Here is an 11,142-nt window from a genome sequence, read left to right as displayed (position 1 = left end):
GAGAGGGAGAGAGGGTGATCTCCCATCTATACCCCTCACTAAAGTCACAATTGCATAATAGCCCCTCGACTTTGCTTCTCTCATACTGCCCAGACTGGGCAGTTTTCGTGCTCGGGGACCGGTCTATCCCTAGAGGGACTGGTCTCCGAGAGCAACCCTTGAGGGCAGAGGCTCTCAGCCAGCTTCTACGCGTACGGGAACCGGTCCTCGCCTGAGGGACCGGGGACCGGACCCCGAGAGCAAACATTGCGCGCAGAGTTTTCTGCCGCCCATTTTGCTTACGGGGACCGGTCTTTCCCATCAAGGACCGGTCCCCGAGAGCAAAATCTGTTAAGTGCAGATTATGCACAACTTGCTCTCGTGGATCCGTTGCAATGCACTTTTCGGGTTTTTGACTTCTTCGGCTTTTCCGAAGCATACCCACTCGACGATTATCTGAGCGAAGTCCAACTCTCGGATTTCGAGAATTCACTTCCTTACATGCCCCGCTACCGATCCTATTTGGTCGGTTCGGGCACGTCGAACAGACGCCGAATGGACAGCACCTCCCCTGTCCGCCCAAGGCTCAACAACAAGTACAGAGCAAGTATATAAATTTACACATGCGGAAACATACATATACTTGACTTGCACGAGGACAAGCAGTAGCCAAAGTGAAAGTACTAACTAAGCAACATACAAGTAATATAATTAACTTTTAACCACTTACATGCATTCAACCTCATGTTACATTTGTACTCTTTTACATTCTTTTGCATTATTTTTTTTACATCACATAAACTCCAAAATAAACCTTTTCATTTAACATTATTTATGACATCTTTAATACATCTATAATCATCAAAATACAAAAGATGATATAAAAGGGAATGCAACTAAACCAAAATGAAACCAACTCGGGTGGTCCCTGTCTATGGCTCCATATCTTTACCGCGATCGTCGGCCGGCTCACTCGGTCCCGGCTCTGTGGAAAAAGGGGGGTGAGAACTACAACAAAGTTCCAAGTGGGTTCGGTCGCCGACCTCGCCGACTTTCCCACTAGGTCTAAATTAGGCATAATAGAAGAAAGAATACATAATAACAAACTAAACAAATGCAGCTAATATGCCTGAACAAAATATATCTGTAAAGAAGTGATTCTCGAAATCCGAGGATTGTACTTCGTCCAGGATCGACTGATTGTCGAGAGAATACCCTTTGTGGGAGTTAAGAATGCTCAAAACACAAAAAGTGCTTTGGAGTTGAGTCCGCGAGAGCAAATGGTGCAAACTGCATCATTGGGCTAAGATTACTCTCGGGGACCGGTCTCTAGAGGTGAAAGACCGGTTCCCCTGGCTGGGTGTAGCGGGGTTGCGTGATGCAACCGGTTCCTGGCAGGGAGGGACCGATTCCCGAACGTGGTCCTAGCGAGAATTGCCAAAAATTGGCTAAGTTCTGAAAAATCGAGCTCTCGGGGACCGGTCTCTCAGGCGAAGACCGGTCTCCCGAGGACCGGTCTCCCGGGGAGAGACCGGTTCCCGAACGCGAAAAGTCCCCAGACTGCAGGGAGAGCTCTCAGGGACCGGTCTCCCCGACCAGGGACCGGTCCCTCTGCGCGAGAACTGCCCAGTGAGGGCTGTGCAATGGATGAAAAGTTGAGGGGTCTAAATGCAAAATGGCATTTATTAGAGTGGGCTGCGCCCTCTCTCTCCCTCACACCCTCTCACTTTCTCTCTCTCCCTCACTCTCATTTCTCTCTTGCTCCCTCTCTCTCTCTAGAAAGAAAAGAAGGAGAAGAAGAACAAGAAGGAGAGGAAGGAAAAGAAGAGGAAGATAAGGAAGGAGAAGAAGAAGGAGATCAAGAGGAAGGCTTTGAGCACCTCCATCTCCTTCTCCTCTTCCCATTGGTGTAGCTCTTGAGGTAGGCTACTAAACCCTAGCTTTGTAAACTTCGATTGCATGTTTCTAAGTAGATCAATCCCATGAATCTAGGGTTTTATGAGTGGGTTGCTATATGTGCAACCTAGGGCTCCAAATGGGGGCATTTTGTAAAGTATGAGATTGATCTCATTTGAGGCCTTGTAAACCTCATCGATAGGTGCCCAGACGCGGGGGCGAAGTCGATTTCGCGATTCGTCGAGCGGGCTTAGAGCAATCGGCGAATTGCGGTCGTTTCGGCGTTACCTTGGACCAAGGAGGGCTAAAGCCTTTTCGCAAAGCTCGCCGGGGAGCGTTTCTAGAGCCTCTACGTTGGTAAAAGGTGGGGGGTGTCATCCGAAACTTTCGAACTCCTTTCTATGTCTTAGATTGCATTTAATCCCATCTCTTCATGTTGCATTGTAGGATTGCATAGTAGCTCCATTCCTTATGCTTTCTAAATGATAACCTAGTGTACTTGGAACGCTTGGTAACTAGATAGGTGAGGATTGGGTCGGAACGTGGATCCTATGATGCTAAAGATAGAGATGAACCCGATGGGGGTATTGATGACATAGAAAGTAGTGTTATTGTTAAAGAACAAACGAGTGGCATCCAAACATTGAATGATAACGAGTGGCATTAATGTAGTGTAAATAACACTAGAGGTCGATGGACCTAGGGATAGGTGGATCCCTTAGAAAATGCCTTGTGAACAATGAATTTAGAAAACTAAATAGCATTGCATGAATGTCGGGAACCGATGATTCCGCGATAGTCGTTGACCCTAGTGTAGGGCGTCCTCACTTGGAGAGGATTCGATTGGGTTATTGACTCTAGTTGTAGAGCCTCCTCACTTGGAGAGGATTGGATTGGGTGTAGACCCTAGTTATAGTGTATCCTCACTTGGAGAGGATAGATCTAGCTCACAGTCTGCGTTTAGGATGGTATAGCCATCCAATCCCCACATGGAGGGGATTGTCGTCGAGTACTCCGGAGTGTCGCGCGACTAGGACCACTTGGAGGTCCGGACCACATGGAGGTCCGCAGACGGTCCCGGGCTTGGGTGCACTTGGAGCTCCCTCCCCACTTTGGGATTTGAAGGTGAGTCATGGGCGAGCCCTAGGGCCTCGCCACAGATTGGGTAAATGAAAGGTTAAAGGTTAATAAATGTCATTGAACATAGCCATTCGAACATGGATCGAATTTGTAGCATGATAGCAAACCTTTATCTTATGATGCATGCATTCATACTTATGATTATGGGCATAGTAGCATAGTTTTTCCTACTATCGCATTTACAGCTTTTAGATACATATCTATCTATCTATCTATCTGTTGTTACTTGTGCCCACTTGGACCTAGTGGGGAGATCGGCAGAGTCGGCGGCCGAGCCCACTGGGAACTATGGAAGATAGTTCTCACCCCACTCTATTTCCAGTGGTAGGTTCAGGGCTGCAGAGAGAGGACCGCGGCAAGGGCATCGCGCCCGATCAGTGAGGCCGTGGTAGTATAGTAGCTTTCCTTTTGCATTAGTACATCTATGTATTGAGAGAGGTTCATGTAGGTGAGGTTGGAGAGCTATGTATTTTGAGGATCAAATGTATTCATTTTGGAAAATGATGTAAATGTAGAGAATGCAACTATTGTAATAGTTAGTAAAGTACTCTCTTTATTTCACTCGTATATCTTGTGGATTACTTGCTCTTTTTGTTGTTGGCACTGTTTGTGCCTTCGTTGATTGTGTATGTTTAGAATTTAAAGTCCTGGGTAAATTCTTGTACACATTCCTGTTGTTGAGCCTTGAGCGGACAGGGGAGGTGCTGTCCGTTCGGCGGTCCGTCGCCGCGGCCGAATCGTGCCAAATTGGTAGTGGTTTCGGGGCGGGGCGTGACAATATCAATGCTATGCTCAAATAGAATGCTCATGATGAATGCAAGATTTCAATTTCATTACTCAATCTCATGGCTAACCCGTTGGGCCCTCAGCTTCCTCCCGCCGGATTCCATAACTCACCAACTCAAATCTCTAATATCGGGCCTTTAGCTTCCTCCCGATGGGACCGTCTTCTGGGGCAAATACCTTTCCAGTGATTACAACTCCGAAGCTCATCACTCGAGGGGGAGCGACCTCCTTCAAGCCAAGACTTATAGGCGAGTATAATCAATCCTTAACTTTAAGGATTCCAATGCTCATTTGACCCTTAACTATAAGGTTGTTATATCATATGTCAACTATCTCACTTTACTTGCATTCTTTAACTTTCATGATGCCATACACACTAAGTGTTCTTTAACTCATTTTCATGCATTCATTGATCTCATTAATGCCACACACTAAGTGTTCAACTCTAGCATTCAAACTCATTAATGCCACTCTTTACATTTATGTCATAATGTCATTCGTTCTCAATGTCACTAAGTTCTTTGTCTTTTCTAGGTTCTTGTCATCATTCATGCATACATAGGGTTTTACAAGTTCTCATTCTTTTACTATCTTTTCATATGCATTTGTACTCACAACATGCAATAACATATAGCCACATGCTCTCATTTCACCCTACAATGCATAATGATCATATATAACCTATGCTCAGAAAATGACACTTTAGACATGAAAGGAAATTCATCGATTTCGGAAAGCACCACCCACTTCGTATGGTTATAAAGGTGTTACGGTTCTAATATCGTGATTTTTGGGCTTCTATTCTCTCGTCTGCGACAAAACAAAGCCAAATTACGCTTTTTTTCCAATATCTTTACGTAGACTCGTCGGATCGGCGAACCAAGTCCATAAACTAGTTAGAAATATTCCCAATTTGGTTTCTACAAGGTCAATTTGCCTTTAAACCAACCAAGGGCAAAATCTCCAATTTTGGTGCCTTAATAATGTCATTTGCCCAATACACCATTTTGATCTCTAAGATAAGCAAAAACAAGCTTAATCATCATCTAGAAACTCATCTAGAACTATTTCTAGGTTATTCAAACCATTCCTAGGGCATATAAACCAAACCCTAGAAATCCACCATGAGAGCTCATGGAGAAATATGGATTTCATGAAGTTTCATGGCCTCTACTAGGTTTTTAATCTTATAAGAAGCTCAAAACCAAAAGATTTAGGGCATAAAACCAAGCCCTAGCCTCATTTTCACGAGAAACCTTACCTTAGCCCACTAGCTCTCCAAGGTCCACCTTGTAGGAGAACCCTAACCCTTCAAAAGCTCCAAATCTCCTCCAAAATCCTTCTCCAATCTCCTCCTTTAGCCTTGGGGAAAGCTCCTAGAGAGAGAGGGGGAGAGAAATGAGAAAAAGAGGGGTGTGGTTGGCTGTGAACAAGAGAGAGGGGTGGTGGGGTGTTTTATAGGTTGCTACATTTGCAAATAAACCCACTCTTTCTTCATATTTGCAGTAGACCAAAGTCTGCTGCGAAGGACACTTGGTACCGGTACAGCATATTTTGTCACCGATTACACGACTACGCAACAGCCAAACCCGAGAGCTGTTTTCTCGGGTAACAGAGTTGTTACCGGTACTAACCAAGGGTGTTACCGGTTTAACAGCCTTAAACTCTCAAACCCGAGAGCTGCTGTTCTCGGTCTGCTGTCTGGTACCGGTACCACTCCAATGCATTACCGGTTACAAAATGCTCCAGACTTCAATATCGCATTGTTTCGACTCCAATTCGCGCCGAACAATGCTAAAACTTTTCTAATTCTTTTAGAATTCAACTTTAACCCTTCCAACATTGTTGGAATGTTAAATGGATTTTGTCCAACTATTTCTCTCGGACACTTTGGTCAATTTGACTAAAGTTCGATATACACTATCGAAGTTTCGGTATATTACAATATTTTTGGAGGTTTTTGTGTAGAAACCCTAGAAATGGAAAAAATAGGGTTTATTTGGGAATTTTTGATTTGTAGCTTTTGGAGCTCAATTGATTGGTTTAGAACCTTCATTTAGGTTGTATTAGAAGGGTTCTAGCTTCCATTTGGGATTTAAGAGGATTTTTTCACATTTAAGGTGAGTTTTTGCCATTTTCTTGGGTTGGTTAAAGATGAACAATTTGAGTGTTCGTTCGTTTCGACTAACCCTCTTAGAATTTTTTTTAGGGATTTAGGAGACTAGTGGACATCCTCTTTGGCCCAAACGAAGGGAATTTGAGGAGTTCTTGGTGGGTTTGACCTCACCGAAATGGGTGAACTCCCCCTATATTATTTTTTTTATTTTAAAAATAGAAATTCATGCATATTTATGCTAGATAAAGTATATGTGAATTTAGAATGTTTAAAATACATGTGTTATGTTTTTTGAAAAATTGCCTCTATATAGTGGAGAGAGATATGTGCATTGTAGCTATGCATATGGTTAACATTCTGTTATGTGGTTTGGAATTATGTTTCATGTAATAAAAAGGATGAGAATAACATGCTCTTAGACTTAAAACTCTTGTGTGACATAGTGGACAAAATGCTATAAAGAGGCATTCAATGTAGTAAATGTTTAACTCCTACATGATGACATAATGATAGGTCATTGGGTCACTTACCTTTGTACCATGTTTTAGACATGATGACATTGGGTCTCTCTATTTTTGTATTATTGTAGAGAGTGAGAGTTTTTGTATCCATATATAGAGACCATCACTATTGTATTTTAGCATTTGTATTTTGGGATTTTATGATGTACTATCTTATGATTTATGTTAGTGAATTAATTAGTTCTTGTATTTACCTCCTTATTCTAGAATCTAGTTGTTGTATGCTCTGATACTCCTAGATGCACATTTATTGTTGTTTAATTATCGCTATTGCTGTAGACGCCTTATATGTGTAAGCATATGGCGGGTCTGGACACACATCGGGTCGGCTTCCACTGAGTCCCGAGGCGTGNCTCTCTCTCTCTCTCTCTCTCTCTCTCTCTCTCTCTCTCTCTCTCTCTCTCTCTCTCTATATATATATATATATATATATATATATATATACTACAATACTGCTGATAGTATCAAGCGCTTGGTGCTATCGAGTTTTCGGCCGTTGGATGAAAAGATGTGCGGTCAGGATGATAGTGGCCCCTTAGGGTTGAGTGGATTGTTGGTTAACTAGTATAACCTAACGGGTGGAAATGATCAAAGGGTAGATCTAACGGCAGAAAACTCGATAGTATCAAGAGCTTGTTACTGTCGATAGTATAGTAGTTGGACTCTCTCTTTCTCTCTCTCTCTCTCTCTCTCTCTCTCTCTCTCTCTCTCTCTCTCTCTCTCTCTCTCTATATATATATATATATATAGAGAGAGAGAGGGAGAGAGTAGATCTTGTGTACTATTAGGAGTACGAAGTCTTTCGTGCTCTAAAGCAGTTTTCGATGATAGAACTTTTGAATCGATGATCGGCTCAGTTGGACTTGACCTAGCGTATTTGAAGTATTTAGAAAATAAATTTTGCGATATTCCGATATCATTTATCTAAGCGATCGAAAGGGTTCAAAATCAACGGCTGAAAATAAAAATCTCACAAAAAGTGGTGATATAGCATCAAAATTTTCGATCAGAGATATTGATCTTATAATAGATAGTATAAAATATTTTCTATCAAAATTTCATCAGATTTGAATACTTCTATACCATTAAAGTTGCAAACGATATACATCAACCAATAAAAAAATAAAAATCTCACAAAAAGTGGTGATATAACATTAAAATTTTTGATCTGAGATATTGATCTTATAGTAAATAGTATAAAAAATTTTCTATCAAAATTTAATCTAATTTGAATACTTCTACACCGTTAATCTAATATACGTCAATTATTAAAAATTGTTGATTTTAAACCTTTCGATCGCTTGATAAATGATATCGGAATATCATAAAAGTTGTGTTCTAGATACTTCAAATCCGCTAGATCAAGTCTAACGAAGCCGATTGTCAATTCGAAAGACCCATTCATCGAAAACTGCTTAAGAGCGTGCAGGCTTCCGTATTCCTAACAGCACACAAGACTTACTCTATATACCTACATATATATATAATAATTAAATGCACTTTTCTTCTCCAACCTTTGCAACTTTGTTTTTCACTTGGCCTCCCATCATTATTTTTTTTTTAATTATGTTTTTTTTTTTTGGAGAGATTTTTTAATTATGTTTTGAATATCTTCATTTCATTGCAAGAAGCTCCCAACCATTAAAAGGGCCCTTAAAATTCACGAACTGCGCCGAGTCACCACTAGGGACCAAATTAAGTAAACAAATTATGAAAAGGTTGGGGATTAATGATGCTATTAAAATTATAAGTTTAATTTTAGACTAAAAATCTTAAATTAAAATTTGAACTTAAATTTAAATTTATAATTTTTGATTTAATATTAAAATAGAAATTTGAATTAAAATTTAAATTTTTGACTTTGACTCTGTAATTAAATTTGAATTTTGATTTCAAATTTTAAAATTTAATGTAAATATTCAGAATCAATATTGATTCTAAATTTGAAGTCCAGCTGAAAATCTAACTTTAAATTTTTTAATTTAAATTTAAAATCTAATTTCTACTTTGAATTTAAAATCGGAATGAAATTTTTGAAAGTTTAATTCAAAATTAGAATTTGAACTTGATGTTTGCATTCGTACTCGAATTCAGATCTTGAATTAGAATTTAAATTCAAATTTTAATTTTAAATTTAAATTTTAGAATTCAAATATCAATCCAAATTTATCTTCAGATTTTGAATTCAATATTTTAATCTCAAATCCAAATTTTTGATTTTGAATTTAAATTTTGAAATGCAATTTAGATTTTGAATTCAAATTAGTAATTCAAATTTAGAGATTTTAAATTTAAAAATTCGAATTCAAATTTAGAAAAAAAAAGATATAAATCTTATACCCCCTTCGTTCAAGAGCCTATATTCAACTATTGTCTTATTATTATTTTTTAATATTAAAAGCTCAGACAGTTTTTAGATCTGAGCATCGGAGTCTAAATAGTACACTTCTTTAATAAACACTTTTATATAAAAAAAAAAAAAAAAAAAAAGAGGCATGTGTCTGCTTGTTCCCATCCAGAAGGTGCTTTCTTAGTTGTCAGTTGAGCAGTCCCGAACTATTTATTGGTGCCAAACTACTGTTTGACCTTGTCCAGTACTTCCATCAATATTAATAATAATTAATAATAATAATAATAATAGTAATAATATAGTAGTAGTAGTTGTATTGCCAAAAATTCGAGAATGCTAAGATTGGAAAACGCGAAAATATGCAAATGGGACAAAATTCAAATGCAGGGGACAAAAATCAAATTCACGGGTACACACAAATTCGGCTATCTATGATGACAAGCGCAAATTGTGTACCTTTGAGAGGCATATGTAATTAATATAATTAATTAGTTATATATATTTTTCATTCTTATACAATATCCATTGCTAATAATTTTTTAATTTATTAAATTATTTTTAATTAATATTTAATATTAATTAATTAGATAAAATATTATTAAATTAAAATTATAATTATTTTATTCATACTATTCCAATCTAACCATTCAAATACTACCGACCTTATTCTCAGAAACAACCTTATTTTCATCGAAATAAAAATTTACACTAATTCTACTATATATCTGAATTGTATCTTATCCTGAAATAAGTATCCAAACCTTAAAGGAATAACTAAAGACAATAAGCAAACTTGTATTTTAATTTGTGCTAATAAGTAGAAGATATAATCTTTTTATAGGATTATTCATTCCCAATCAATTTAATGGTGCTTGATCCGAGGTTCAGATCTGTTGGAAATATTTTATTAGAGTATTTTAGATAGTAAAAGAAAAATAAAATAAAATTTTAGTGCACTCTGTTCATCAATCAAACCAATTTTTATTCTTGATGTTTTTTATCGGTTGTACTTTTAGGGCTTGTTTGGTTCATCCATTTTGGGTATGGAATGGAAATCGATTTGATCAAATCTGGTTAATTTTGTTTGGTTCGCATGAATTGGTTTGAGATTCCTATTCCGGACTGGAATGGGAATGGCCCATTAGCCTTCAACTTCATTCCGGTCTTCTAGCCCGGATTGAGATTACATTTCGAAAGCCCACAAAGTTCTCGAAGCCTATGTGACCATCTCACCCTCCTTCTCTTCACCCCTTTCTCATCAAAAAAAAAAAAAAAACATATCCTCTCTCAAAACCCTATCCCTAACCCACATCAATAAAAGTTTTTAAAAATAAATTTGATATTTTTTTGGAAAACTTATTAGAATAGTATTATATTTTTCATAAATTTTAAATAATATAAATTTATATTTGAGAGTAAAATTAGTAATTATAGTATAATTTTTTTAGTTTATACGAACCAAACAATGAAATGTGAATAACTTATTCCAATTCTCAATCCATAAATAAACCAAATATCTTGGGGGAGTAGGTCATTTCAATTACCATTTCAATTCATTCGCATTCCATTATTCATTCCAATTCCATTATCCATTCCAATTCCACCCTTGAACCAAACAAGCCCTTAAAGTTTATGTATGTACAGTAAACTATATTTTACTTTTAGCAGTTATTTTTAAGCTCTATAACTTGTAGAAATTTTTATATATTTTACAGATACTTTTATCGCTTTGTGTATATAGGACTTTCTATGTATGCAATTGATTTGTTGGCTAATTTGGATTGAGCTGCATCTCAGGCGTGACAGTAATAGTTATAATAAGTTTTATATATATATATATATATAGAGTCCGGCTGCGATACTATCGATAGTATGAAGCATTTGGTTTGGTGCTATCAAGTTCTCTATCGTTAGATTTACCATTTTTATTATTTTCATCCGTTCGATTATACTATTCAACCAACCACCCACTCAACCCTAAAAGAATCACATCATCCTAATAGTTGGTAGCAGCAAATGCTTCGTGCTATTAATAGCATAGTAGCCGGACTCATATATAGAACTAGACTACTATACTATTAATAGTACCAAATCATTGATGCTATCAAGTTTTTGGTTATTGGATTAAAAGATGTACGGTTAGGATGATGTGGGCCCCCAAGGGTTGAGTGGGTGGTTGGTTGAATAGTATGATCTAACGGGTAAAAATGATCAAAAGGGTAGATCTAACGGTGAAAAACTTGGTAGCAGCAAATGCTTCGTGCTATTAATAGCATAGTAGCCGGACTCATATATAGAACTAGACTACTATACTATTAATAGTACCAAATCATTGGTGCTATCAAGTTTTTGGT

This window comes from Ananas comosus, linkage group 2 (assembly GCF_001540865.1).
Source record: "Ananas comosus cultivar F153 linkage group 2, ASM154086v1, whole genome shotgun sequence".
In the NCBI taxonomy this organism is placed as follows: domain Eukaryota; kingdom Viridiplantae; phylum Streptophyta; class Magnoliopsida; order Poales; family Bromeliaceae; genus Ananas; species Ananas comosus.
The sequence above is the reverse complement of the archived record's forward strand: the minus strand, read 5'-3'. Positions refer to the sequence as shown.